The sequence below is a fragment of the Macaca mulatta genome, chromosome 4 (genome assembly GCF_049350105.2).
Source record: "Macaca mulatta isolate MMU2019108-1 chromosome 4, T2T-MMU8v2.0, whole genome shotgun sequence".
Lineage (NCBI taxonomy): Eukaryota > Metazoa > Chordata > Mammalia > Primates > Cercopithecidae > Macaca > Macaca mulatta.
The window spans coordinates 45918369-45945657 of record NC_133409.1 but is presented as its reverse complement, the minus strand read 5'-3'; positions in this window follow the sequence as shown (position 1 = coordinate 45945657).

Below are 27289 nucleotides of genomic sequence, written 5' to 3'. Positions count from 1 at the left end.
TGCAGGTAGCACTGACAGTTACCAATTATTGCCTCTACCTGGCAAAATGCATGGGTTTGGAACAGTTATCATGAAGGTGTTCTCAGCAAGAACTATATTTAAACTGCTGACACCAGTAATTGTGGATAGCTCACCCCATCCTGAATTTGATCTTAAGTGTTCTACAGTATGCAGTCAAATGCACTTAACTGGGGCTTTCATTGTCCTCAAAGTGTGGCTGATAAACAGCCTGCACCAAAATCCATGTTTTACAATATTCCTTTAACTGTCTAATTTCTGTTGAGTATCATGGTATTGAAAAGAACACTTTTACTCTGGTTGCTTCAGAAATATTTAGGTGTAAGATCCTATCATCAAATCATTTATAATGCTCACATAAAGGCACCCTGGTGCATAATAATATCTATATTTGGTTTTCCTGGAGAATTTATAGCTATTGAGATGCAATAATAAACTTGCCTTGGGAAATACAACCAGTAAAATGAATGCATTTGTTTTATTTCTGTTGATTACCTTGAAGGTGCACAATATAAATGAAAACATGTTGTTGGTATCTTTGCCTTTATGGGAAAAAAAAAATACCTTCCTTGTTTGAGGTTGTTGTGGTGATTATTGCTATTAAGAGCATGTTAAAGAAAATTGTTACTTTTTGTTGAGACTTTCTACTTCCAATTTTCCCAGGGTACAAATGACATTTAAAGGGAAAGAACTAATAAATTATAGGCACAGCATGACTACAAAGGAAACATCTAAGTTCAGTATAAAAAAAAAATAATGAATTAGGTCACAACATCAGTAGAGTGGAGAGCAATTACTGACTGCACCTCAGTGGCTCTGACTCATTTCGATCCATGCCTACCCTCTAGTATCAGTGAGAGCAGTACTATTTTCCTCTTTTTAATCTCCTTATTGGCTATAAATGTACTATATTTTACAATGACTCTCAAGAGTCTTTATTCTAACTTTATAGGAGAAAGATTTCCCAGATATATATAATTGTTTATTTTGATGAAAAGTAGTTCTATTTCTGTTCATTTGGATTTTACCTGACAAAACAAAGTAAATTTGGAAAAAATACAAGGAATTATAAAGAGGAAGTTCTAAAATAAATGCTTTCCATAAAAGGATGATCTCCATTGCCTAAAGTATTTTACGTACACCAAAGAAGTTAATAATTACAATAGTTGATTCTATCGACTATCATAAATGACACTCAAATGTGGAGAACAACTCTGACTAGGTTAACATTATTTGATTGGTTATCTTGCCCTTGTTCAATTCTTTTTTTGTCTATGGTTTTGTAACTTATAAAGTTGAAAAAATAACAATTACATTAACTTTTTCTGCTGTTTATTTTGAAATAAATTAGTTGCATATGTTAAAATGGCTGTCTTGAAGAATGAATGTAGCAGTCTACTGATGCAATGAAGATGTCCCTGGGAATTCTCATTTTTTCACTGTAAAGATAACACAAGATGTTTTTATCTTGGTTCTAAAGAACATGCAGTTTCTTTACTAGGAACTACTTTAAAGTAATTCTTATTCTGCTGCTGCGATTGTATTACCTTCCAAATCAAATCTTGCTAATGCTTTCTCATCAGATAGAGTCCTCCTGTCCTTATGTTGTTAATGAACGAACATGCCGCAGCAGTCTGTGAAGATCCTGTGAATTTTGGTTTGTATGGGGGGGGGGGGAGTTATGCAATAAAATCTCTTATCGATTTTAAACAAAAATAAGAATGTGGTCTGCTTAATATAGAAACTAATGTGTAAATTTCTGGGAAGTCGAATTGTGCATCAATTTAGCCATCCACCCATTAAGGAAACAAACTTTTTCATAAGAATGAATCAAGTATTTTCTCAATTCTTAGTATTATCATTCAGATATGCAATTTTTCTTAAATGTATTTTATGACTAAGCTGTCTTTGTCCAAAAAGTCTGAGATAAAAATAATTTTATATTTTGCATTACTTAAAATACTTCCTGATATGGTTTGGATCTATGTCCCCACCTAAATCTCATGTCAAATTGTAATCCCAATTGTTGGATGTGGGGTCTGGTGGAAGGTGACTGGATCATGGTGGTGGTTTTTCATGGTTTAACACTATCCCCCTTGGTGTTGTCCTGGAGAGAGTGTTACTGTGAGATCTGGTCATGTAAAAGTGTGTAGCACTTTCCTTCCCTCTCTTATCTTCCTGCTCCATCCATGTAAGATGTGCCTGCTTCCCCTTCACCTTCTGCCATGATTGTAAGTTTTTTGAGACCTCCCCAGCCATGCTTCCTGTACAGCCTGCAGACCTGTGAACCAATTAAACCTCTTTTCTTTATAAATTACTCACTCTCAGGTATTTCCTTAGAGCAGTATAAGAACTGATTAATACACTACAAATCTACAGCTGAATCACTCAAACATTTCTGCCAGAAATGTAAAATGGACAGTCCCACTGACAGTTTCATAGCAAACAGTCTGCTTGTTTAAATGTTAAACGTGTTAAACAACTTAATTTTTGCAAGTTCAAATGTTAAACAAGCATTTTCGTAAAATGTTAAACAAGCTGTATTAGTCTGTTTTTGTGCTGCTGATAAGGACATACCTGAGACTGGGCAATTTAAGAAAGAAAATGTAATGGGATTTACACTTCCACACAGTCATGGTGGAAGGCAAGGAGGAGTATGTCACCTCTTACATGAATGGCAGCAAGCAAAGAGAGAGCTTGTGCAGGGAAACTCTCATTTTTAAAACCATCAGATCTTGTGAGACTCATTCACTATCACGAGAACAGTGCAGGATAGACCTGCCCCCAGGAGTCAATTACCTCCCACTGGGTTCCTCCCACAACAAATGGGAACTGTGAGAGTTACAATTCAAGATGAGATTTGGATGGGGACACAGCCAAACCATATAACATACCCATAATACAACCCAGTAATCACACTCCTGAGTGTTTATCCTAGAAAAGTAAAATCTTGTGGATAGGAAAATCTTTATACAATGTCCTTAGCAACTTTCTTGGCAAATCCCAAACTAGAAACCACCCGAGTGTCCTTCAGTGAGTGGATATGAATGGATTTAAAGAGGCATGGTACAGTCATACAATGGAAAACTACTCAGCAATATAAGAAACAAATAAATTATTGATACAAAAACTTGGATCAACTCAAGGACATTATGCTTAGTGAAAAAAATCTCAAAAGTTGCATAGTGTTGCATGACTCTGCTTATATCATATTCTTGAAATGACAGAAATATAATGATGGAAAATGATCAGATACAAGTTGCCAAGAATTAAGATTGGGATAAGGATGTGACATAAAAAGGGTAGCAAATGGGAGTTTCTTTTTGTAATGATCAAACAGTCTGACAGTGGTGATTACATGAATTTACCCATACAATAAAATTTCATGGTACTACATTCCTGGACCACACACATACATGTACACGCACACACACACACACACACACACACACACACACACACACGGTGTATGTAACAACCTATGAATTCTGAAAAAAATCTATAATTTAATTAATCATTTTGTACCAATGTTGATGTCCTGATTTTGAAATGACCTCTGGTTAAGTACAACATTATCATTGTAAAAATGTGGGTGGGTCCAGGGACTCTCTGTACTGCTTTTGTCACTTCTTGTGTTTCTTAAATTTTTCAAAATGAAAATTTAATCTCTATATTACCAAGATGGTATGAAAGTTTGCAATTGCTTATTAAGTTGCAGGCATTAGCTATTTTATACCCCTAAAAGAAGAATTGTTTTATCCCCATTTTATAATTGAAGAACTTCAAACTCATCAACATTTTTTTCATAAAGTCACACACATGGGAGCTGGGCTGATGAACAAACCCTGGATAATTTTCCCCCAAATTCGTACTATTTTTAGTCTTTTCATTCTACTCAATTGTCTCCTATTGTCACTAAATATTCCTTCCTTCCTTTCCCTCCCTCCCTCCCTCCCTCTCTCTCTCTCTCTCTCTTTTCCTCCCTTCCTCCCTTCCTCCCTTCCTCCCTTCCTCCCTTCCTCCCTTCCTCCCTTTCTCTCTTTCTCTCTTTCTCTCTTTCTCTCTTTCTCTCTTTCTTTCATTCTTCCCGATGGAGTTCTGCTCTTTTACCTAGGCTTGAGTGCAATACTGCAATTTTGGCTCACTGCTACCTCCACCTCCCAGTTTCAAGTGATTCTCCTGTCTCAGCCTCCTGAGTAGCTGGAATTACAGGTGCCCACCAAGTGCCTGGCTAATTTTTGTATTTTTAGTAGAGATGTGGTTTCACCATGTTGGCCATGCTGGTCTCAAACTTCTGACCTCAGGTGATCCACCTGCCTCAGCTGCCACTAAATATTTCTAAGAGTGGTGAAACTCATTTTACCATTTAATATCTAATTGTTTATCTAAGGCTTTCCTTTCTTGTCTTCCACAAGAATTCAAATATAACATGCAAAGTTCTTTCTCAAATTTGAGAGACGACTCAAGTGCTCCAGATCTACACGTCTGTCAGTTATTATCCAGAAGATTTGTAAAATCAAAGATCCCCATCTGAATTAAAAAAAAAAAAATGCTGCTAATAGTAGATCTGAAAATGGCCCATGGTCTCCTGAGAACAATTCAAGACACTCCCGCAATATCATCAACAATGTTCTTGAAAGCAGATTTTATTAGATCATCAAAATGTTATTAAGTTTTATGTATTATTCTATAACTTTTTTAAAAATAAATATTTTCATTGCTCAAAATCCTTAAAAATAAGTCAAGTCTTTATACATGTTGTAAAACAGTTGATAAATCATATTATCCTATAGTGGTATTCTAAATATAAGGCATTTCAGAAATATTCACCTTGGCATAGCATAAATAGGGCAGGCAAAACATTTGTGTACCATGAAAATTTTGAAGAATATAAAAACGATTACAGTATGGGACATAAAGTAAAATATTATGCATAGTATATTTAAACTGAATGCCAATATTGAAAATAAAATACTTAAGTATTCCATATGAGCATTTTGAGCTTTAAGACTAATGTACCTAAAAAGGTTGCTGGGTTTACATGTGAACATCCCAGTTTTTAATAGAATTTTGTTATTTAAATCTTGATAGACTTGTTAAAAATAACTGTTAGGAAAATAGCTATGTTTAAGTTAGAAATAAAAACATATAGTTGTATAAAATCTTTAAACACAAATTTTACTTAATGGTGCAACACTAAAAATAAACAAATTTGATACTTAACTTTAAAAACAGTTTAGTTATTGATGAATGCAAGAGTTTTAGGCATGCTCATTATTTAGTTTTTAATCAATCCAAGTGTTTGTTCAAACTCATTAGCAAAGATTATTAAATGTGCTTTCACTACTTTTAATTAATCATTGATTGCTTTTGAGAAATTTTTGATTTGGGGAACAGGATAGTTGTCTCATTTGAATTTTGTTACCAATGGGCTAATCTACCTTTGTTTCTCATGTTATTTTTCCAAGGATAACCCAACACAGATAGTCACTTTCAGACGCCTGTTTGATGCTCCTATGCTAGAGAATTAAATAACAAAAGATAGGAAAATTTAATATAGCTATAGAATATGGGCCTTTGCAACACTATATAGACGGCCTGGAAGTTAATTGAAGCCACCCCTTTAACAATTATTTCATTTAATGAAAAGAAATAGAAACAACTAAAAGAAACATCATATAATGGATAAGCAACTAAACATGATGTGGTAGAAAGCCAGCATTATATACAAAAGCTATAATGATAAAGAATTAGGTAAAGAGAGAAACCAAATAGATCATCAGTCTCTATTCTCAATGGATTCATGGACAATCTTCCTCCTTCTACTTTCCTTTTCCTTTCTTTTATCTCTTTTATCAGTCATTTGCATGTGTTTTGTGTGTGCATGTGTGTTGTTTGTTACCATGACACCTGGGGTTTGGTCTAGGTCCTGCTGCTCACTGCACAGAAAGTCAATCACTGAGAAGACAAGTATTGTCAAGGGAGAAGGCTTTAATCAGGTGCTACAGCAAGGAGATGGGAGCTCAGCCTCAAATTCATCTTTCTGACTGATTAAAACTAGGGTTTTATACAGCAGGGAAGAAATGTAATAATGTTTAAGAAATCAGGAACTAGGGAGGGGCAAGGAGGTATCTGGCATGGTGATCTAATGAATTTCAGTTCTTTGATACTTTTTTGAGAGAACTGAATATCCTTTCCTGAGGAAGGAACTCAGATAAAGCAAATACAGGTTTGAAGCTTTAACAACAGAAGGGTCAACTTCTATGTTTATCCAAAAACAACTGTCTATGGGACTAATACAGTTACATAATACCTAGCAGATATAATTGCTTTATCTGCAAAAAGAAGGCAATAACATAAACTATCTTACTTTGCTGAGGCAGCCATAACAAATATCATAGACTGGTGGCTTAAACAACAGATACTTATTTTCTCACATTTCTGAAAGCTGGAAGTCCAAGATCAATGTATTGGCAGATTTGGTTTCTCCTGAGGCCTTTCTCCTTGGCTTGCAGACAGCTGCCCTCTTGCTATGTCCTCACATGGCCTTTTCTTTGTGCACACCAATCCCTGATGTAAGGACACAGGTAAATTTGGATTAACATCCCACCTTTATGACCTTGTTTAGCCTTAATTACCTCCTTAATCTCCAATTTCAGTCACATGAATGGTTAGGGCTACAACGTACGAATTATGGGGAGACACAATTTAGTCCATCACACAAACCTTGAAAGATTTTTTTTTCAGAAGTTTATACTTTTTTTTAGCAAGATACCTCAACAAATGAGCTGGCATGATTTATATTTTTTGCTTGAGGAATTATAATGAAATGGTAAGTTGTGAAATAGAAAGATTAGTAGGTTTATCAGTTAGCTCTTGGTGCATAAGAAAACAACCCAATACATAGTGGCCAGCAACAAATATTTATTTAGCTCATAATTTTACAGTTGGCTATTTGAGCTGGATTCAGCTGCATAATTCATCAAGTCTCAGCCAGGCTTGGTTGATCTCAGCTAGGCTTGTTCAGGAATCTGCAGTGAGCTGATGGATTGACTGGGGCTGGGAGGCTTATCATAGCCTTGTCTGGAATGGGTGGGATCTGTGGGGTCTCTCTCCATGTGGTCTCTTACTTTTCAGCACGTGAGTCCAGGCTTGTACACATGGATGTGAAAGAGTTCCAAGAACCACAAGAGAACAAGCCTCGTGTGCAAGTTCTTTTCAAGTCACTGCTTGTTTAACATTTGTTGATGTTCTTTTGGTCAAAGTAAGTCTCACAAACAACCCAGATTCAAGGGGTGAAGAAATAGAAGCCATGTGATGGGAATATCTGCAATATCCCAATGTAAATATGTGATGACTGAAAGAGAAAGAATCTGTGGCATTTTAAATAAACTATCACAGAATCCCTGATCAATAGTCATTAACAGAATGCCTGTGATCATCAATCAGGATGCCTGATCAAACCATGGAGTGCTAAGATCATAGATCTTACATCAATGGAATTATGTTCTGTAGTTATTTGGTATAGATAGGTAAACATACACAGAACAATGTGTTGTTGCTTTAGGAGTATTTTCTGAGGGCTTCTCAAAGAAAAACACTATTTGTCTATCCACTCTCTGGCCTCCTACTTCCTATTACCAGTAAAATAGGTACAGAAAGTAAACTGATAACATAATGGTTTTGAGATCATCTTTGCAATAATATTAAAGTGTTGGGAAGCTAACCCTAGGAAACCAACACCTGTATACAAAGCTCTACTCATTTAAGAATAATATTTTTTAAGTCTTAACATATGTGGTTTAGATTGCCACATTTTTCTTTCTATTCTTTATTCCTTTCATAATAAGTAAGTGTTACATATTGCCTCAGAAGAGATTCAAATTCTGGAATGAAAGAAAAGAGTTACATCTTGATGTTTTAGTTTAAAAATGTTTCTTGTGGTTAGTACTCAGAGGATACACAAATATGTGACCAGTCAGAACAGATTTCTGTCTTCCCCTTGGATTAGAAATGGGTCCCCAATTTCTGGAAGGTTTCAGTAGCATTTTCATCTATACTTGGTATCTGAAAACAGAGGACATCTGTGACATAATACCCACTGGTGAAGTCTGGAGCATAGACAATGTACCAGAGCATCTCTATGCCCTGCATGTGGGTAGCAGAACAAATTTTAATGTTCAGTATGTAGGCAAATAGGCCAAGGGCACCTCTTCGGAGTTTCAGTAAGCTTCGATGAGGATTACACTCAGCTGGGGCATAGACTTCATTGAGGAAGATTAAACAACTTATAGAGGTTCTGCAGCTGTTATTGAGGGACAACAAAACACCTACCTTCAGCCATTGAAGCTGAATGCTCAAAGAGGAAAGGATAGATTCCTGCAGATGTAGCTTAAGCAGGTGAAGACTAGGGAGCAGAAGCCCCTACCAGAGCTATTAATCTAAGAGCATAAATATCCTAGTCCTCATAGTCTTCAATGAGAAGTTGTATAGCTTGAACCACAAACCTTTTTATTAATTTTAACAAGAATTTATCAAGGTGAAATTCATATACTGTAAAATTAAACATGAACAAATCAGTGGCACTTAAAGTATGGTATCTAGTTCCAAAACATTTCCATCATTTCCATCACTGGAAAGCAAAACCATTACCCATCAATCAGTTTCTCTCCATTCCTTCCTGCACCCAGCCCCTGGAAACCACCAATCTGTGTTCTGTCTCTATGAATTCATCAATTCTGGATATTTCATATACATGAAATAATAAAATCTGTAACGTTTTGTGTCATGCTTTTTTCACTTAACCAGTTTTGGAGGGTCATTCATGTTACAGTTTGTACCATATATATCAGTACTTCATTACATTTCATGGCTGAATAATATTCCATTGTATAGGTATATCAAAATTAGATTATCAGTTCTTCCATTGGTGGACATTTGGGCTGTTCTACCTTCTGAGTATTGTGAAAAATGCTGCTATGAACATGTGTGTACATGTACTTGTGTTAGTACCTGTTTTCAATTATTTTGTGGATATACACTAGAGAGAAATTGAGGAATCATGTCATAACTCTATGTTTGACTTTTTGGAGAACCACAAAACTCTTTTCCACAGTGGCTGAATTATTTTGCATTTCTACCAGATCTTTCTTATTAATCAGCTATTTTTAAAAACCTTGAGAATACTATATTTAATTTATTTTTCTATTCAGAACGGATGCATAATAATTGCACATATTTATGGAGTACAATGTGATGTTTTATGCAAGTATACATACTATAATGATCAAATTACTATATCCATCACATTGAAAACCAAATAGATTAAGTTGATGATCATAATTATCTCAAATATGACTCATAGAATATAGACTTAAGTTGAACATTTTTAACATTCACACAAGTATCTGTCAATCTGTATATCTTTATCTGTCATCTATTAATTTGTTGTCTATGTATCTATCACTCATCATCCATTTATCTATCTGTCTACATGCACTATTTATTAGAGGTGAAATAATAAGAAATTTGCTTTACTACATAAAATAAACATTAATAAAAACATGTATCATAACATAATACTACTGAGAAAATTCCTAGAACTTGACTAAAAGGTATATTAAGAGGCTGATAAATTTTTGTCAAATCCTCTGACAACAACTAGTATAAAATGCTCTTTGAATCTGAAAACAATCATTGATTCTTGAAAAACCCCAATTTCATAGAAATACTCCATATAATTTTTCTAAACATTTTAAGAAATTTAGATTTATGCTGCATCTATAAAAATATCTTTACTTAGTTCAGACAGCAGATTTTTTTAAAGTACCAACCAGTAGTTAATTAAAACATAATTTTAGTAAACTACTTTATACATAGTCTCACTTATACTATGAAACTTCTAGATGAAACAGTAACAAGTATATTTTTTTTCTAGAGTATATACGAGCTAATAACAAAATTCTTTCTTCCTTACTCATGTTATGTCCTGTTCATTTTTTCCTTTAACTTAGGTGGCAGTAAAAAATGTTTTCCAAATATGGCTATTTACTGAACTAATAGAGTAATTAGTTTGATTAAATTGATGACCAACTCAGGCAAACAAATTCTGTCAACACAATCTGTGTATTAACTTAGGGAATATTTATAAATTAATGCAAATTGTGTCCAAATGCAATAATTTCTGTAGATAGATCCCTGGCCAACCATGGAAAGCTAAGCAACTTTCCGGAATATGCTTAGAAACCAATTAAAAGATAAATTTGACAAAGAGGAAAGAAAGTCAATCATGGATAAGAATCCAATTCGTGTACATTAATTCCTTTTACAAAAGATTTGCAACTTGATTTGAATCTGAAAACATAAGTGACAAGGAAAACAGATGTAGGAAGCAAAATAATAGCCTACCATAATTGTCCAATCCTAATCCTCCCACCTGAATCCCACTAAATGTTATCTGTCAAGGCAAGGAGACTTTCCTGACATGATTAGGGTCATGTCAGGACCCTAACCTTAACTAACCTGGGGTATCTGGTGAACCCAATCTGATCACTATGAGTCTTTAGAAGTGGAAGGCAGGGCAGGAGAAGAGAATCAGATTGATGCCAGGTGAGATGAACTTGATCCATGATTGCTGACTTTGAAGATAGAGAAGGGGGATGTAGGTCAAGGAATGTGGGAAGCTTCTAGAACCTGGAAAAGGCAAGGACACAGAGTGTCCCCTGGAAACTCCAGAAAGAATTGCAATGATGCTGACACCTTAATTTTAGCCCATTGAAATCTATGTCAAACTCCTGATCTAGAAACTTGTAAAATAATAAGGCACTAACTTTGTACTAACTTGTTCCAGTAGCAACAGAAAACTAATACTTAAAAAAAATAGCTGTGAGTCAGAAGGGCAAATTCTAAGTGAGCCTTCTTTGTGGCATTATATTCATTATGTAACTACTTTATTTCCCTTATAACACTCCAATAAAAGTAACAGCATTCACACATCCAAGGTTTATCCCTATAAAAAAAATTAGCAAAGTAAACAAACCAGGGACAGTTGTTAATGTAAATAAAGAAAATAAAAACAATCACAAATATAATACATTGTGCAAAATTGCTTTTGCCAAATTTGATTAATTTGCTAAAGTTGAAAATATCAATGAAATGGATGACTTTCTAAATAAATATGTGATTTTATAAACTACATAGAGAAGTCAGTGAATCAATAACTGACAATAATGTTGAGAAACTTATAAAAATGTTTATTAATTGTTACTGAATTATTTTATTTTCTCACAGAATGAATTGATTGACATTTTACAAACTGTTCAGGTCATAGGAGATAAGAAGCTACATAAACCATAATATGAAAAAATAGATATGAATCCTATAAATAATAAGCACAAGAATAGAAGCATGAGTTAACAGTTAAAAGTATACTAATTTTCAAAAAGAAGTATAAACACATTCAATATAAGCAGACTACTTAAATAATTTATAATATAAATAAGTTAAGTAAATGCATTTCACTGTCATACAGTTTGATCACCTTCATTGGATAAGCTACAACACAAGTTGGTATTCAAAAATGTTATATGGAAAATTAACAAAAGATGTTTTATTTTCAAAGTAAATATACTTTAAAGAAAATACATTATAATGAATGATGGAATATCAATATCTATTAAAATTATCAACTTTAGGAAGATGTCTGTTATCACTATTTTTAAGATTTCTTTTGAAAGTTATGTTTCATGAAATTAGAATAAAACAGAAATAAGAGAGCCACAGTGGAAGAAGACTAAAAGGCCATTATTTTATGCAATGTGCATATGCACTAAAATACCAAGGAAATAAATTGGAAAACTTTGGACACAAAGAGTAATTTAGTACAATGCCTGATAATAGGAGGCCTACACAAAAATGAATAGGTTTGCTGAGACAGAAAATAGATTGCTAATATTCCCAAACAGAAAAACAATCAAAAGCGTTATCTATAGGAAAAGGGATGTATCTTTCTTTATAATACAACAGAAAAAAAAATTTATATAGAAAGAAATACCATGCTGCTTTTTTTTCCCTTCACATATAGGATTTTTTGTCTGTCACTATTAAATATCTGAATTTTAAAAAGATTCTTGGACTGGCAGTTCATATCCATCAGCTTTTCAAGAACTACTACCTTCAAGTTTTCCCAGTTCAAACTTTGAGTTTTCTGGTGAAGACATCATTGAGAGTATAAATAAATTGGCAAATCTTTTTATGACCTTTTTAATGTCTTTTTCAAAGCTGCCTGGGATCCATTTATTAGCTACTTCTTTCAGGAAATCCGTCTACACCTTTTGGGTGGGAAGTTTTATCATCTTCTGGGTTTGGCAGACCTGTTAGTGCTGAGCATAAGAGGTCTTCTGTATCTGATTGCTGTACCTTTTTTTTTTTTTTTTTTTGTAAAGCTAACACAGAACAGACAAAACAAACAGCCATTGGTAGTCTTGACAGTGACATGAATTTCAGTTATGTTCTGCCATTTTTTGACTGTGGAACACATTTTGTCACAAGTAAGATTCATGCCATGGACATTAAGCAGTTTTTATCCTGAACATCCTCAGTAATTAGCTTGAATTTTCCAAATCCAACATCATTCTTCAGATCAGAAAGACTCACTTCAAAGATAGTACCCTTGAGATCATTAGATAAAATTTAGGTTCCTTGAGTCCTGGTGGCAAGCGTTTTTCTAACATTTCTTACATTGAACATAGCTAGTGCTTTCATATCATACCAGTCTTTCTTAGAAAATGGATCAACCTGTTTCTTCTTGGCTCCCTTTGGCCACCATTTGTAAGGCATTTGTTGTTGCCACCACGGTGCTGCCACTCCTTATGCCATAATTCTTGTCAAAATGTTAATTCTAAGATTTAATTAATCCATTCAATTCATAGATTAATTCAATCCTAATAATTAGCCTGTGGAGACACTCTTGCTACTCAATAATAAGGTTCTTAACATTTAGCCATTATTCTTGACAGAAGTAACAGAGCATTATCAATACATAATGAGATAGTTTTAATGGAACATTATAAAATAAACTCCATTTGTTATATTCTCACTATATTGAAGAGTATGAGTCAAGTCAAGTTTTTCTCCCACATGATGACTGTTTTTGGCTAGAAAGCTCCAATATTAAGCTTCCTAATTAAGACTGGATAAGTTACATGTTATGGACTGAATGTGTCACCCCACAATTCATGTTTAAGCCCTAGTTAGGGCTTCCAATGTGATGCTATTGTGAGGTTGGATCTTTGGAAAGTAATTATGTTTAGATGAGGTCATGAGGGCTGTGCCCTTATAAAAATCAGTGTCCTTATAAGATGAAAAAACACAAGATCTCTCTATCCTCACACATACACTGAGAAAAGCCTGTGTGAGGGCACAGCAAGAAGGCAGCTGAAGTCTGGAAGCATGCTCTTACCAGAAACAACATCTACAGGCATCTGGTTATTGGACTTCACAGCCTACAGAGCTATGAGAATGAATTACTCTTTTTTAAGCCACACAGTCCGTGGTACTTTCCTATAGCAGTCCAAACAAACTAAGATATTAAAGACACTACAGCTTAAGAAATCTTATTCTAGATGCTAATTTGGAATATATGTTTCATTCCTGCCCTCTTCCCAGCCAGAGCTGTCTCTGCAGGTTAGATCTTTTAGTTAATCATCTCTTACCACTTTTTCAAAACTATTTTAAACAATAGAATATAGTAAGAAGCATGACCTCTCTAAGCATGACCTTCCTATTGATACCAGGATTCGTCCTGCCTCCAGCTTTGGTTGTACCATGTTTTATTTCTGACACTGGGTTGTACTACCATGAGATCTAAGATCATTTTGATAGCTCAGTGAAATTTTAGTTTTTCAAAGTTTTGTTGTTTTTATTTAAACAAGAAAAGAGGTGAGAAAAAATTGTTTTGCCAACAGAAGAAGTATGATAAGCCCAGTTTTCTGACTGGAAGAGACACAATGTTTCTAAGTTAGTAAGAACTGGGAGTATATAGCTTCTTTTTATCTTTGAAAAATCAGGCAAGATAACGTACTGTGAGTCAGACCACAATTTCTACTAGAAAACATATTTGCATGTTAGCCTGATCTTTTTGCATGCAAAAATGTCTTAAGTTTTAAGTAACGAAGTGTTTCCCTTTTGTAATTTATCATAACTCTCACTTAATGCTTAAGAAGAACGATCTTATAGTAAGTAAAGTAAATATTAACAAAGGTTTATTTTGCAAAGGTTTACTTGTGAAAAACATTCTTAAACCAGAGTAGCAAATAAGTACTGTCAGGCCAAATCCAGCCCACCATTTGTTTTTGTAAAGAAATTGTATTGTAATAAATCACAAATTCATTAATGGGTTGTTTATGGCAGGTTTCATGCTACAACAGCACAATCAACTATTTGCTGCAGAGACCATGTGTCTAGAAAAGTAACAAATAATTACAGTCTGATGCTTCGTGGAAAAAAAAAGTATGTTGACATCAATCTAAATATATGATATCGGATTCAATGATTTTGTAAAATTTAAGATATATGCATTCGCATATTTCTTTAAAATGAAATACAATAGAGCAGATGAATACTCCATATGTTTATCAGATGATATTTTGTAAAACAATCTTATGTTTCTACTGTTTCTGGTAAAAAGCAGAGTTGTCATTAAACATGCAACATCGAGAAACTACATCAACAGCCTGTTGCCATTTAAGTAATGTATTTCACATATATATTAGGTGACAAAATAGTTTTATACAATTATCTTTTGTTTCATCTTTAAGGTGATTGGAAAAAAAAATCCTTTAATGTTCATTTCATCTTCCAATTATAAATAAAAATATTAATATTTTAAAAACCCTTTATTTTTATAATTTGTTTACAGTGTGAATAAATGTGGGAGAACAAATGTTGGCTTAAAAAGGGTACTGTTGTATGCACTATTAAAATCAAGTTTCAGTCGGACTGGTATAAAGCAGTTAAATAGTCACAGAAGATTTTAGTTAAGAAGCCCACAATAGTGATGGAGTTATCTTTTTAAATTTACTGTTCTTTTAGTGTATTGCTTGGAATATTTGCATAAAAATAAGTATTTTATTCCTTGGTTCATCTGCTTCTACAAATGTCATATTCTCATGATTATGATGCCCCAACTAGAAATTATAATGACATTAGAAACTGATTATGACTTCTGAATGAGACAAGCTGGAGGACCAGGCTAAATATACAAGTAATGAAAAGAATGTGTTTTCATGCACAGTCTTGAGTATTATTAAAGAACAAAGGGAAATGGAAACAAGGAAATGGGAAGATACAAATAAAAATAATGAGCAATTATATTCTGCTTACCAAAATTCCCCCTGCAGTTTCAATCAATGTCTCTGCTCCTGTTTTCTGTTCTAAATAATTATGCTACTTCTGGTAAATAAATCCAGCATGATCCAAAGCAGCTGTGACTGTTTTTGTGTGATTAATTAATTAATTCTCACTATTTTTTAGTTTACCATTTCATTGCATTGTTTTAAACACCCTACTTCAGCTTTTGCTTTTTGTTCAATCTTGCAATGCATAAATGATTTCATGAGAAGAGTTTGACCCTTGACATTAGACCCCAAAGTTATTAAGGAGTCTCATATTCAAACAAACGCCCCACAAGGAGAGGAAGTATGCATGATGCAATACTTGTGTGACTTAGGCGGGTCTCTAAACTTTAGCTCTACTTTCTATAAAATGGGCACAAAAATATTACCTAACCCAAGGACTTGGTGGCGGATTAAATGAGACAACATATATCTAAAGTGAATAAGACAATGTGTAGCACGTGGTCAATGCTCAGTAAATGTTAACTATTACAGTCACAAACTTGTAATTTATATGCTTATTCAAACAATGGAACAACCATTAAAATTATGGATAACTTCTTGATTTAAAAATTAGAAAAAGCTTTAACTTACAATTACATATTTTGTTTATAACCACCAAATAATATTTTATGTTTGTTTAATACCTGCTTTTCTCTGCAAAGCTGATGTTGGCTTGCTGTTGGCTATGGTAAGAAATCAAATCTATGTTGGAAAAGAGATGCTTGGTATAGACACCAGAATCCTCACATTGGACCCCCTGTCATGGCAGTGATGAGGCAAGACCTGCAAAGAAAGCAGACTCAATGAGTGTCCCAGAGGTTCTGTGAAGAGCATTGGTTATAAGTTGATGTTGTATACCAGCTGCCTCCCAGTTAAAAATGGGTGAGCCTCTGAGAGAAAACGTGTTATATAGGTCTCTACTGAAAAGAGCCACTGGAATTAGATCTACTAAAACTAGTCACCCTATTTGCATGGCCAAGTTGATTACTCCCACCCTCAAAAAAAGGTATTTTGATAAAATATTTCTAACTAAAATTAGTCTACGTTAAATTTGCACCACCTATAACTAGACTACAGGAATGACCCCTTAATTAGTATATGCCCATCATCAGGGCTGCTACACTCAGTTCCATAGTCCATTATTATCTAAAAATAAAACATAACTAGGCCACCTCCCTCCACACTCAGAATCTGTTGGTGTTTGCACATATAAGCTAAAGCTCAACCTTCATAGCATCCATACATGCTTCTTGTTCACCTGGACCTTTCCTTCTTCTCCAGCCTCATTTTCAAGGCTCCCCAACCCTACCCCTGCCTGTGCCCCTTGCTAGGAGGCTTTTCCTCTGAGAATCACAAAGCATGGTACTCTGAGCTGAATTTACTTGGTGTGACTGAGGTTTCATTAGACTTATTTCTGCTTCAAAGCAGACAATGTTTCTCCTTATTATATTCAATAAACATTTATTCAATAAATGCATTTCAGTTTTCTTATTATTCTTAGTCATGAGGTGTTTCCTAATGATTTGCCTAAGACTTTCTTTTAAGAATTAAAATGCTTTTCTGGCAAGCCGCCCCTTAAGGAAATGTAGAATTAAATCAAAAGACATAGCACATATTTCTTCATATACTAAAAGATGTTGTAGAGCAATAATACATTGTCTTTTGTTAAACCATTCATAGTGTCTATCATAGAAATTTGCATCTATGCAATTCAATAAACTTTCAATAAACTTTTGAATAGTGATCATGGGTGAAGAATCACTTTGTTTTGCTAGACTGATATAAACAAAACTTAGAGACTTAGAGACTTATATTCTTATCTATTAAAATAGACAATAACTGTTACTTTGTTAGAAAATATAAAAATTACAAAATAGTTGAAAGAATATCTTCATGTGCCCTAATGTGTCAAAATATTGATTACTATAAGAAGCAAGTACCAAGTGTGGAAAGCTTGATAAGTATTTTGATTTATTCTCTTAAGCGTTTGGGCATCCTTGAGCTAGTATTAGAGCGACAGTAAAGTGGGCAGCTGCTACTCATACTAGATCCATATAACAGCTTTCCCACAACTATGATACAAGTTTCTACATAATTGGATTTTTGGATGAGGTGACAATTACTTCCAAGTTTTCTGCCAGTTGTTCTCCAGGGTGTTATTCAAAATATTGTATATAACAACTGGTACAATAAGGGCCAACCAATCAGAGCACACACCCATCCATTCAGAGCAGACTACAGCCATAAACAACCAGTGCAACAACTTGATTTGAGCCAGTTCTCACTTTGCTGGAATTCTCATTAAAAATAGAGGCCATTTACCTTTCATGCACTAGGGTAGGGCTTCAAAATATACCTTTGAAAACATAAAGAGAAGAAAATTCATCCTGGACTTTCTTCCTTATTTTTTTTTCTTCAAGCACAATAATCTGTTAAGAGACATTATTGTGACAGAAATTAAAGTGGGACTGGAAAAATCGCTAGGCATGCTATATTTTAAGCAGGTAAAAATTTTAACAGTGCATGTAAAACTAGTACATGTAGGTTTTTTAATAGTACTAGGTTTCCATAGAATATGATCATTTGGCTAGTACATTTCAGTTACAGTAAAATAATGGCTTCTTTGGGAAACTTTAGCTTCATGCTACTAATTCTGTAATTTCCCTCATAAATCTTCATTTGTTCCTGTCAGTCAAGATAATTTCTGTGAACATTTTCAAAGAATTTCAAAAAATATATAGTAAGTACTCTAAATATTCCACGCTTCTATTATATTATTGGTCTTTGTGTTTTTCTTATTGGCACTGAAAAGTCATGAATCAGGCAAACTCAAGATGAATTTGTGCAGGAGGGGAATGGTATTTCATGACATTAATCAGGCTCCCTTCCCTGGCCTGTGCACTTTGACACATTTTCCCTCATTGCCGCCTACATCTGGACAATAGTTTATACACGATGTCTCCCTTTCTTCTCTTTTCCATGTGCCACTGACATGTATTCATACTTCTTGCAAGGCTCTGCTCACAAGCCTTGACAAGAAAGTCATTCAAAAATTTTAACCTGGACAATAATGTATTTTTGTTTCCATGTTCTTCAACATGCTTATATTTTAACAGGGATCTTATGGAGACATATGAGTATATTATTTAAAAAACCCACATGGCTATTGAGAATTTCAGAGAGGAAGGCAATCAGTAAGAGAAAGAAATATTGCTATTTGAACATCCATTCACTCCCATAGTATATAAGGCCATGTATGTCTCTTATTTTCTGTTCAAGAGAAATAGACTTCTAGTTTATTATATTTATATGCATATGATATTTATTCAGTTAAAACTCCTATTGAGACAAAACCTCAGGTCAAGAAAAGGTCAGCATATTTTGAATCTTTCCATTGTGTTTTCAAAGGAGACTTCTAAGAATAATTGAAGGAGTACAAGTTATGGAAACAGTCCTACTAATTTAGTTGAATATTTCCAGTTTTATTCATAAAATTATTTCTCTTTTTTAGTGAGGGGGTTCAGAATAAGAACTGTGGGACTGGGCCCATTAAATTTATTTTATCACTTTTAATGCAAAGATTATTACTGTAATTTACATATCTCAGTAAGAGCCAAAAGCTTCCTGCTGTGGCTTTTTCCACCAATGTGCTACAAATTAACAACCCAGCTACATTAAAGTAAATGAAAAAAAAAAGTTAATTATTTTCAATATAAGGAAAATTATCTGCCCAGGGGACTATATAATTTCCTCAATAAGATTCCCAGAAACAAGAAAACAGAGTTTTTGCATAAAGTACAATAATGCTTTACTCCCACGTAAGATAGTAACATAAATCTTAAGAAAATGTAGTAAAATCCGTATTGATCACCAATAATAAAAGCATTAACTTTGAGGTTGTGAACCATGCCAAAGTTGCAAGAGGAAAAATGTGCACCAATAATATTTTCAAAAATCACTAAGGCCTTAGTGATATAGAAATTATTATAGTATGACTTTTCTTCCTTATTTCTCATTGGTATCCAAGCACCAATTTCTGGTAAGCAACTAGCCCAATACTTCAACAAGGAGCTTCCACAGGGAAACACCATCTCTGGAAGTTGGGTTAAGATGTCACTACCCAAACTAGACCAGTGGAGTAATGAACACATTTTATGTCTTATATCTTGACAGTAATCACTAGATCACCCGATGATACTTGTGCCAGTATCACTCCCAGGCTTTTCCATGATAATAGAAAAATAACTTCAAGGGTCTGTCAACAGTGAACCAGTCTCCCAATGACCTGCATTTATTTCAGATACCATTTACACCCTTCATCTTGTTCTTACATCTTCACTAACTTGTCTAAAGCCAATAAACACTATCCTTCAATTTTTACTTTGCTCTGCTCCCTTTTGAAGCCAAAGTCATTCAGTTAACTTTAGGATGTAGGATATACTGTAGTCAGTTAATGTGTGAGTTGATTATATAAATAGACAATGGACAGTATTTGAAAAAACACACCATAATATTGCAACAAATTTTTGTTCCATATGTTCCCTAAGAGCTATTTGTTAGGACATCATGTTTAATTTTAACTATTATTCGATGCTAAACAATGTAAGAACATAATATCTAAAGTTGGGTATAAATTCACAGAAATTCTGTTACTCTACAATTAACATAATAGACTGTCCAAAAATAATATAACATACAACCTCTCTGAATTGAGATCATCAATTTTTTAATTAATACCTAATTTTGTTCACATACTGGGCTAGACCTTAGGAAACAAAAACAAAATATATATTTTCCCTGAAATATTTCACAGTCACCCTCATAAGAAACCATTTCAGTACCTACACATTCTTTTTATACTGAGTGATATTAACTACATCTTTGTAAAGACATCCTTACAAATATGTGTTATATGACTATTAATAAAACCAAAATAATACAATGAAATCTCAAACAACACTGAAGTATGTAAATCAGAGAGTGAAATAATCCAACTGCCTGTAATCTTCCCTTTTGACAACTTATAGATAACTATGAGTAATGTTTACCTGCATGTATCCTTTTGTCTTAAATATGTGGACTCACATTATACAAACTTTTCTGTAATTTCCTCGGTATCCCATTTTATAGATGGGCAATAATAGATTTAACTTGTATCGTTTAAGCTATTTCACATTCAAGTCAATGTATTTAAATAAAAACACATGGAAAAATTCAATAGAATTAATTTCCTTTCTCTATTGTGTTTAAAGTTATCCTAGCCATCAAAAAATCATTAATACATCTATCTTTAAAAATATTAATTCCACACCATTTATGCTTGATATTATGTATGTAATACATAATAATTTAACAAATTAATTAAACATGTTTAAAGACAAGAAGATTCATTGTCTTGAAATAGATTTTGAGGAATAAGGCAGCTATTGTTAAAGGACTTTTATAGATAAAAGGAAACACAGTAAGAATGTATTTGGTTCTCTACTGATCATAACTGATCATAAAAAGGAATATACAACAAAATGTTGGTGAATGCCTTTTTTAAAGAGGATAGCATTAAATTTTCTGCATCAGCTTTAAAAGCTTCATTTTATGTCTATAATTGTATTTATTTCAAAGACGTATGTGTTTGTATGCATGCATGTTCATGTATATAAATTCACAAATTCCTTCCAAAATTCATATGGGGATGAAGTGTACCTACATTATTTAAGACAATCTTGAAGGAGAACAAAACTGAATAAATTAAATTACCTAGCTATCAATGATTATTATAAAATTTCAGTCATTGTGATATTGGCACACTGATAAATTATTTCATCAGTGGAAAAGAATAGGTAATCCAGAAGAAGACTCATTAATATATGATCATATAAGCCATCTCAAAAGTACTGTAGAATTCAGTGACAGCAAGGGTGGTAGGCTTATCAATAAATTGTACTGGGTCAATTAGATAGCCACATGGGAAAAAATTAAAACTTGACCATTTATTTTATACCATTTACAAAAATAAATTAAAGGTGGATCACAGACCTATGGTGAAAGTAAAGCAATAAAGTTTCTGGAATAAAACATAGAAAAATATCTTCATAATCTTGGGGTAGGCCAAGATTAATAACCAGGGCACAAAAGCACTAACTTTGTCTCTTTTTATATAAAAAAAAAAAGACTGATGAATTGGATTGCATAATTAAACTTAGCACTTTTGTTGAGCAAAACTGACCATTAAAAGAGTGAAAAGTCAAGCTGCTGACTTGCAGAAAATATTTGCAATATTATGTCAATAAATCATGTGTCTAGAAATCAGTAATATAACAATAAGAAACCATATCTTAAAATTAGCATGGCACATGAAAACGCACTTATTAGACAATGAAAATATATATATGGTTGACAAATATGTGTAAAGGTGTTCAACATGATTACTAGTCTGAGAAATGCAAATTAAAGCCGTAATGTGGTATCAATAGGTAACCACAACAATGGCTAACATTAAAAGAATGCATAATTCTGTACTACTCAGGATTATCCAGAGAAATAGAACCAGTAGTATAGGTAGGTAGCTAGCTAGATGTAATATAGGACATATCACATATATCCCAGAAAGAAATATCCTAGAATCATATCCATAAAGATATTTATGACAGTACATTGGTTTTCTGATTATGGAAACTGAGAATTCCCATGATCTGCCATGTCAAACTTGGAGATTCAGCAAACCCGGTGGTATAATTCGAAGACCTTAGAGCCACACAGCTGATGGTATAGATTCCAGTTTGAGTCTGAAGGCTTGAGAACCAAGAGCATCAGTTGCAAATTGGATAGCTGTCTCAGCTCAAGCAGTCAGGCAGTGACCTTCTTCCAATTTTTCCTCTACTTAGACTGTCAGTGAATGGGATAACACCCACCCACACTGGGGCCATCTGTTTTAGTTAGTTCACTAACCTAAATGCTAATCTCTTCCAGAAACATTCTGAAGACAAATCCAGAAATAATATCTAACCAGATATTTGCACAACTTGTGGCCTACTCAAACTGACACATAAGATGAACCATCACAGTCCACCTCTTGTCAACTCGGCACTCATACACATGCCCTTAAACCATACTTAGTCTCTAATGAAAGTAATAACAATGTCAAAATGTCACTTAACATGATACAACTATCCACAATGCAATCCAAAACATGTCACCCATTCCCCAGAAGTGGAGGCAAAATCCTTGAGTGATGTTTGCTCTTTTCTTTAGCATCATATAATCTAAATACTAAATGCAAAATTATCAAATACTATGATAAAAAGTCAACATATCTTATCTTATATGATAAGGGAAGAAGACGGAAAAGAAAAATATACTTAAGAGTCACACACACACACACACACACACACACACACACAAACCTGGTTACAGTAACTGGGTCATGGGTCATAACTGGTATTACAACTACCTTCTTTTACTACCCATTCTGTGTTCTCTTTACCTTCAGCTAGCACTTCAGTCAGTAGTGGTTCATTACCTGGTGGCATGAACCACTTTATTGACCATGACCAAACATTTATTCTTGAAGCATCTGAGCCATTAGTAGTCCTGCTTGGATTGAATTCTTGTAGTCTTCTATTTACCTTAATCATAGGGCATGATAATACTAAGATATGCCCTAAGGGATCTCTTGTATTTCAGACATACTCTTCCTTACCTTCATGGTGGAGCAGTTATATAATTTCCCCTCTGTAGTCTGGACAGATCACCTTAGCCAGGACAATAACTCCCCTTCTTGCCTGTTGATTCAGAGTCATGAGGAGCCCAAAGAAGTCAAATATCAGTCTTAAATTCCATTCCAAAGGATTTCCTTTTGTGTTTGTTGGTGGAACTATTCCTCTCTTTGGGAGTAAGATTGTGAGGCCAACAGAGCATAAACTTGAGAGAATAGGAAGCAAAAATTGTGCAAGTGTGTCACTAGGGATAACTGTGAATGGTGCCACCCCATTTTCCAACTCCACTCCCTGTACCAATTTCTGTTTCAGTCCATTGGGCTGTTACAACAAAAATACCATAGACTGGGTGGTTTATATAACAGAAATTTATTTCTCACAGTTCTGGAATCTGGGAAGTCCAATATTCAGGTGATGTCATGGTTGAGTTCTGGTGAGGGCCCTCTTCTTGGTTTGCTGATGGCCATCTTCTCCTTGTCTCCTCACATACTGGAGGGGAGGGGGAAAGGGGAAGAGAGAGAGAGAGCAAGCTCTCTTCAATTTCTTCTTGTAAGAGTACTAATAAACTAGGAAGGGGGCAGTGGCTCATGTCTGTAATCCCAGCACTTTGGGAGGCCAAGGCAGGCGGATCACAAGGTCAGGAGTTTGAGATCAGCCTGGCCAATATGGTGAAACCCCGTCTCTTCTAAATATGCAAAAATTAGCCGGGTGTAGGGGTGGATGCCTGTAGTCCCAGCTACTCGGGAGGTTGAGGCGGGAGAATCACTTGAACCTGGGAGGCGGAGGTTGCTGTGAGCCGAGATCAGGTCACTACACTCCAGCCTGGGAGACACAGTGAGACTCTGTCTCAATAATAATAATAATAATAATACACTAATACTATCATTAGGACTCTACTCTCATGACCTAATCGCCTCCCAAATTTCCCATCTCCAAATACCATCACATTGAGAATTCAAAATTTTTAATTAAAAACAATTTGTGGGTACATCGTAGATGTATATATTTATAGGGTACATGAGGTATTTTAATACAGGCACACAATGTGAAATAATCACATCATGGAGAATAGGGTATCCATCCTCTCAAGCACTTATCCTTTGAGTTACAAAAAAAAAATCCAATTAAATTCTTTATTTTAAAATGTACAATTAAGTTATTATTGACTATAGTAACCCTGTTGTGATATCAAGTAGTAGTTCTTATTCATTGTTTTTGTATTTATCCCTACCTCCCCCTCACCCAAGTCCCCATGACTCTTCTCAGCTTCTGGTAACCATCCTTCTGTTCTCTATGCCCATGAGTTCCATTGTTTTGATTTTTGGATCCCACAAATAAGTGAGAACACACAATGATTTTCCCTTTTATCTGGCTTATTTCACTTAACATACTGATCTCCAGTTCCATCCAAGTTGTTGCAAATGACAGAATCTCATTCATTTTTTATGGCTGGATAGTATTCATTTGTGTATATGTACCACATTTTCTTTATCCATTCATCTGTTGATGGACACTTAGTTTGCTTCCAAATCTTAGCTGTTGTAAACAGTGCTGCAACCAATATAGAAGTGCAGATATCTCTTTGTATACTGATTTTCTTTCTTTTGGGTATATACCCAGCAGTGGGATTGCTGGGTGATATGGAAGCTCTATTTTTAGTTTTCTGAGGACCTACAAACTATTCTTCATAGTGTTTTTGCTAATTTAAATTCCTGACCAGGTGCAGTGGTTCATTCCTGTAATCCCAGTACTTTGGGTGGCCGAGGTGGGTGGATCACCTGAGGTCAGGAGTTCAAGACCAGCCGAGCCAACGTGGAGAAATGCTTTCTCTACTAAAAATACAAAAAATTAACCAGTCATGGTGGCACATGCCTGTAATCCCAGTTACTCAGGAGGGTAGGGCAGGAGAATCACTTGAACCCAGGAGATGGAGGGCGCAGTGAGCTGAGATCACACCACTATATTCTAGCCTGGACACCGAGCAAGACTCCTTCTAAAAATTTAAAATAAAAACAAATTCCAACTAATAGTGTTTGAGGCTTCCCTTTTCTTCACATCCTTGCCAGCATTTATTGCCTGTCTTTTATAAGCCATTATTACATTTATTGCCTGTCTTTTATAAGCCATTATTACTGGGGTGAGATAATATCTCACTGTAGTTTTGGTTTGCATTTTCTGATGATCAGTGATGCTGAGCACTCTTTCATAGGCTTGTTTGCCATTTGTATGTCTTCTTTTGAGAAATGTATATTCAAATCTTTTGCCCATTTGTTGATCAGATTATTTGACATTTTCCTATAGAATTGTCGAGTTCCTGAAATATTCAGGGTGTAAGTTCCTTGTCAGATGGGGTAGTTTGCAACTATTTTCTCCCATTCTGTGGATTGTCTCTTTACTTTACTGATTGTATCCTTTGCTGTGCAGAAGCTTTTTACCTTGATGTGATCGTATTTGTCTATGTTTGTATTGGTTACCAGAGCTTGTGGGGTATTGCTCAAAAAATCTTTGCCCAGACAAATGTCCTGGAAATTTTCTCCAAATTTTTTTTGTAGTAGTTTCATTGTTTGGGGACTTAGATATAAATATTTACTCCATTTTGATTTTATTTTTGTATATGGTAACAGATAGGGGTCTCATTTCATTCTGCTTCACATTGACATGGTTTTCCCAGCACCGTTTATTGAAGAGACTGTCTTTTCCCACAGTCAATGTTCTTGGCAACTTTGTCAAAAACTGAGTTCACTGTAGGTGTGTCAATTAGTGTCTGGGCTCTCTATTCCATTCCATTGGTCTATGTATCTGTTTTTATGCCAATACCATGCTGTTTTGGTCACTATAGCTCTGTAGTATAATTTGGAATGAGGTAATGTAATTCCTTCAGTTTTGTTATTTTTGCTAAGGGTAGTTTTGGCTATTCAGGGTCTTTTGTGGTTCCATATAAATTTTAGGATAGTTTTTTATATTTCTTTGAAGAAGGTCATTGGTATTTTAGTAGGGATTACATTGAATCTGTAGATTGCTTTGGGTAGTATGGACATTTTAACAATATTGATTCTTCCAATCCATAAATACAAAATTCCTTTCCATTTGTTTTCTGTCCTTTTCAATTTCTTGCATCAATGTTTTATATTTTCACTGTACATATCTTTCACTTCTTTGGTTAAGTTTACTCTTAGTTATTTTATTTTATTTGTAGCTATTGTAAATGGGATTCCATTCTTGATTTATTTATCAAGTTGTTTGCTGTTGGCATATAGAAAGGCTACTGATTTTTCTGTTTGTTTTATATTCTGTAACTTTACTGAATTTATCAGTTCTAAGAGTTTTCCTATGGAGTCTTGAGATCTTTCCAAATACAAGGTTGTATCTGCAAACAAGGAAAATTTGACTGACTTGTTTGCAATGTGGATACACTCTATATTTTCTCCTTTCTGATTGCTCTAGCTAGGATTTCTAGTACTGTGTTGAATAACAGTGGTGACAATGGGCATCCTTGTCGTGTGTCAGATCTCAGAGGAAAAGCTTTCAATTTTTCTTAATTCAGTATGATGCTGGCTGTGGGTCTGTTGTATATGTTTTTTTGTTTTGTTTTGTTTTGTTTTGTTTTGTTTTTTTACGTTGAGGTATAATTTCTTCTATCTCCAGTTTTTTTAGGGTTTCTATCAAGAAGGGAGGTTGAATTTTGTCACATGCTTGCTCAGCAGGAGCATCAGTTGAAATGATTATATGGTTTTTATTCTTCATTTTATTGACATATCACATTGATTGATTTAGGTTTGTTGAACTATCTTTGCATCCCAGGGATAAATCCCACTTGGTCATGATGAATGATGTTTCTAATATAGTATTGTATTTGGTTTGTTAGTATTTTCCTCTGGATTTATGAATCCATATTTATCAGTGATATTAGTCTGTAGTTTTATTTTTTGGATGTGGCCAAATCTTTGTCTGATTTCAGTATTAGGGTAATACTGCCCTCATAGAATGATTTTGGGAGTATTCCCTCCTCCTCTACTTTTTGGAATATTTTGAGCAGAACTGGTACTAATTCTTCTTTAAATGTTTTGTAAAATTCAGCAGTGAATCCATTAGGTCTCTGGCTTTTCTTTAGTTGGAGACTTTTTATTACAGCTTCAATATTGTTACTTGTTGGTCTGTTCAGGT